Genomic DNA, 5,673 nt, shown 5'->3' on the forward strand with positions numbered 1-5,673 from the left:
GGAAGGAAAAGAAGGAAGGAAGGAAGGAAAGAAGGAAAGAAAGAAAGAAAGAAAGACTAATCATTTAATCATTGGAGAAATGCAAATCGAAACCATGAGACACCATCTCACACCGGTCCGAATGTCTGTTACTTAAAAGTCAAAACATAACAGATGCTGGTAAGGTTGTGGAGAAAAGGGGACACTTACACATTGTTGGGACGAGTGTAAATTAGTTCAAACATTGTGGAAAGCATTATGATGGTTCCCCAAAGAGCTAAAAGGAGAACTACCATTTGACTCAGCAATTCTATTACTGGGTATATACCCAGAGGAATATAAATCACACTACCGTAAAGACACATGCAGGCATATGTTCATTGCAGCACTATTCAAAATAACAAAGACATGGAATCATCCCATAATAAATGTTCATCAGTGACATATTGGATTTTAAAAAATGTAGTACATATACAAAATGGAATACTATGCTGCCACAAAAAGAAAAAGATCATGTCTTTTGTAGTAACATGGATAGAATTGGAGGCTATCATCCTCAGCAAATGAATGCAGGAACAGAAAACCAAGTAAGTGGGAGCTAAATGAGGAGAGCTTATGAATACCAAAGAAGGAAATGACAGACATTGGGGTCTACTTGAAGATGAAGTGTGGGAGGAGAGAAAGCGGCAGAAAAGATAACTATTTGGTTTTGGGCTTAATTCTTGGGTGATGAAATAATCTGAACAACAAATCCTTGTGACATGTGTTTACCTATATAACAAATCTTCACGTGTACCTCCAAACCTAAACTAAAAGTTAAAAAGAAAAGAAAAAAATGCTATAGATAAAATAAAACAGAATTTTTTAAAATAGGACTCCACAGGAAAGTAGAAAAGAAGAAACCAAAGAAAGCAAAACAGAAAGCAAACAACCAATAACAAGAATTAAATAAAATGGCATACTTATTCCCTAACATGTCAATAATTACATCAAAGATAAAACTGATCTGAGGGCTGGGCAGCAAGAGCAAAACTCCCTCTCAAGAAACAAACAAACAAACAAACTGACCTGAATTGAAAAGGTCATGACTATGTAGAAAAATCACAAGAAATCTACAAAGAAAAATACTCCTAGCATTAATTATTCAGTTCAGCTAAGTAGAAAATAAAGTTTCAGAATAAATTCTGTTTCTTTACACTAGCAGTAAACAGAAGGACAACAAAAATAAAACATTATTTACAATCACTGAAGAAAAAAGAAATATATAAATGTATATCTAAAATACATGGACAGGACTTATGTTCTGGAAAGTATAAAATGCTGATAAATGGCATTAAATAATATAAAATGAATGTAGAGATATACTGTGTTCATAGATGAGAAGACTCAACATCGTAAAGTTGTCAATTCTCTACAAATAGACAGACAATTTGTTTGCTATCAAAATGCGAATGAGAACTTTTTTACTTATTTTTTATGTACAGAAAGCTTTAAAATACATATGGATAGGTAATAAGTAGAATATCTGAAAAATTTTGAAAAAGAATATAATGTAACCTGATTTCAAGACTTATGCAGTTGCAGTAATCATGAATGTATGGAATTCGCAGGAAAAAAAGGGAAATAGACGCAAAGCCAATTCAGTGGAGAAAAAATAGCATTTCAGCAATGACACTAGAGTAACTGGACAATCACAGGTGAAAAAAATATACCTTAAGCTTAACACCTTCTACCAAAATAAACTCATGATAGATCATGCGCTTAAATGTAAGACATAAAAGTTTTATTTAAAAAGCCATAGGGAAAATTCTTCAGGATTTCAGACTAGGCAATCGTTTCACAGACTTGACATCAAAGACAAGCTCTATTAAATGAAAAAAATATAAATTAGGCTTCGTCAAAGTTACAAATGTTTGTTCCATGAAATATTGTGTTGAGAATAAAATAAACCTAAATACTTGGAGAAAATATTTGTAAACTACATGTCTTGAATAGAAGTGGCATCTAGAACATATAAAGAATTCTGCAAATACACCCATAAGAAAACAAAAAATCCAATTAGAAATTTGACAAAAGGTGTTTCCCAGAAAGACAATATCTTGATGGCAAATAGCCCATAGAAAATACGTCCAAAATTGTTGGCCATTAGGAAAATACAAACTAAAATACATAACAAAATATCACTACACACCTACCAGAATGGCTAAAATTTGAATAGTAACAAAACCAAATGCTGACAATGACACAGAGAAACTGGATCACCCATGCATTGCTGGTAGAAATAAAAATGATCCAGACTCTCTGGATAATAGCATAGTATTTACCTAAAAAATAAATTTATGCTTACTACATGACACATCCATTATACTCCTGCTCATTTATCCTAGAGAGATGAAAAGTTACACAGAGACTTGTACATGAATGTTTGTAGCCGCTTTATTCCTAAGTCAGTAACTGGAAACAACCTTGTGTCCAGCAATAGATGAATGTTTAAACAAACTGGCACTATCCATGCCGTGAAATATGTATTAGTCCCTTTTAATGCTACTAATAAAGACATACCCAAGAGTGGGTCATTTATAAAGGAGAAAGGTTTAATTGACTCACAGGCCCACATGGCTGGGGAGGCCTCACAATTATGGTGGAAGGCGAATGGGGAGCAAAGTCAAGTCTTACATGACAGCAGGCAAGAGAGCTTGTGCAGGGGAGCTCCCGTTAGTAAAACCATCAGATCTCATGAGACTTACTCACTACCATGAGAACAGTATGGGGGGAACCTCCCCCATGATTTAATTATCTCCACCTGGCCCCGCCCCTGACACATGGGGATTATTACAATTCAAGGTGAGATTTGGGTGGGGACACAGCCAAATCATATTAGAATACTACTGAACACTAAAATGAATAAACTAATGATACAGAAAGCAACTTAGATAGAGTCCCCAGAAAATTATGGTAAGTGGCAAACATCAATCTCAAAAGATAACATACCATAACTTCAATTTATACCATTTTGAAATGACAAAAATTAAAGACATAAGTAATATATTAATGATTGGAATTTGAGTGTGGCTATCAAAGGGAAATAGAAGTGATGTTCTGATCAACGAATTATAATATACCAATGTTAATACTCTGGTTGTGATACTATATCAGAAATTTGCAAAACTATATTATGCCAGAGTTTCTGGAGAAACTGGGTAAATGGTACAAGGAATCTCTCCCTATTATTTCTTGCAAATTTATGTTAATTTAAATTATCTCTAAATAAAAATTTTAGTGTAAAAAATACAAAATAGAAGCAAATATGTCCATGATATTAAGCAATTATACACATGTACAGATTCAAAAACAATGTCCATTTGACTGCATTTTACTTTTCCATTTTATTTTATTAAACATTATTTATTATTTATTTGTTGTTTGTCTGTTTTGAGACAGGGTCTCATTCGGTCACTCAAGCTGGTGTGCAGTGGCGCCATAATGGCTTAATGCACCCTCGATCTCCTGGGCTTACTCCATCCTCTTGCCTCAGCCTCCCGAGCAGCTGGGACTACAGGCTTTTGCCACTGCACCCAGAAGAGTTTTGTATTTTTTGCAGAGACAGAGTTTCGCCATGTTGCCCAGGCTGCTCTCAAATTCCTGGGCTCAAGCGATACACCTGCCTCAGCCTCCTAATGTGCTGAGATTATAGGTGTGAGCCACTGTACCTGGCTGATTTGAATGGATTATCATGAATCCTGAATTTCCTAAGTAATTGATTTTACTTATTATAGCTATTGCTTAGAAATTTACTTCTCCCAGTACTTTTGGGTATATATTAATTATGCCACAAATACCATAGTGGTTAAAGTATAGAGATAATTATTAGAAATTATCATAACCATTACATTATCTGTGAGTGAATATGAAAATTTAAACGAATAGCCCAATATCAACATATATACCAAATTGAATATATAGAGCACTTCTTCCATCAGCTTTTTCTTAAATCCCATTGAAAACATCATCACCAGGGTGTCAGAATGCATATGCGTCTCTGTTACTGATGATAGCCCCTCAGTTCTGTGTTCGGCTGGCTTTTCATAGTCTTAGCTTTTGATAACTTTTCAGTTCCTCACTTTCCATATATCTTCACTTACGTTTACTGATATTATCACCACCTTATTCTTCCACAAACCCTAATTGTACTGTTTTATTGTTGATGGTGGTGGTATTGTTAGATTTTTGCTTGTTTTATTTTTTCCCCTCCCTATGGCCTTGCATGAAGTCTTTTCTCTGTTAGTTCAATCACCCAGTCACATGTCACGTTGCTCTGCCCTGTTGTAATCCCTTTAACTAAAGTTGCAAAACTGTTAATCCCCTACTGCAGCTATGTTTATAAATATAGAAAATGTAGACATAAACTTTATATAGACAATGACATATTTATAAAATGACCTTAGGCTTCAGATGGCTAATTTTGAAATAGTAATAGATTAACTTTTTTTTCTAATTCCCTTCCCCTTACACACACTGATTTAACAGTGGATTGTCCCATAGTTTTTAACTATTTAGTAGTAGACTCAAAAAATTCAAGCTGATTTTGTAGCTGGGGATGTTATGCAGTTATTTACTTTTAAATATTTATTTATATGAAAGTGCTTTTGAACTCTAAGTACTATACAGTCAAACATACAATTTTTCATCTTATTTTCATTCTGCTTTAATCACCGATGTAAAACTTCAATGAGAAACAACAAAGAAACACACAGAGCACAAATTGTAATTTCAACAAATACTATTATTATATCTGTGGCTTCATTTAGAGCTATATAACTTGCATGAGAGATTTTATGAATACATAATAGATTTAGTTTTCCTTTTAATAGTGACACATAGATGTTCTTGAAACACAAATTCATTCATTATTTTATAGAGACCTGAAAGAAGTAACTATTACAAAGGAGTAGAGAAGGCTTTTCTTCTTCAGTCTTAGTACAGAGGCTTTTAATCTTAGTCTCTTGTGATAGGTTTACCGAATGATGAATCAGTAATAGAGTGTTCGTTAATCTCCCAATTCACTTGAGCTGATTTTGTGTGTTGATAATTGAGTGAAATTGGTTAGTCCGCAGAGCAGCAATTTCAGTAATACCCCAAGCAGAGCCTATAGGACTGTAGATCCTAACTTAAGGGAACAACAAGAACGACAACAAACTCAAACAAAAAACAAGCCCAGTGATACTCTCAGAAACACACAAATTAAAATTATGTTGTCTTTTTAATTGTGATTTAAAGCATCAAACAGATAGAATGAATTCTAAATTCAAATGGAGAGTTGATGTATATTTATCAAAAGTTAATCCAATTATTCTTTTATGTATTGTGATTTTTTTGACTGGAATTTATAAAAACTGGGAAAGTGAAATAGAGAATTGGGAAAGTAAGAACAGAATTTTTTTAAAATGTGTTTGTAGGCATGTCAATAAATTGAAATGAAGTCCAACATGATGAATCACGTTTTTTTTTTAAACAACAACATTTTAAAAACTGTGTGCAATTCTCTATTTAAAAAGTTTCCGGGGGGGCGGAGCAAGATGGCCGAATAGGAACAGCTCCAGTCTCCAACTCCCAGCGCGAGCGACACAGAAGACCGGTGATTTCTGCATTTTCAACTGAGGTACTGGGGTCATCTCACTAGGGAGTGCCGGACAA

Source organism: Rhinopithecus bieti, unplaced genomic scaffold (assembly GCF_001698545.2).
Source record: "Rhinopithecus bieti isolate Rb0 unplaced genomic scaffold, ASM169854v2 scaffold_6113, whole genome shotgun sequence".
Lineage (NCBI taxonomy): Eukaryota > Metazoa > Chordata > Mammalia > Primates > Cercopithecidae > Rhinopithecus > Rhinopithecus bieti.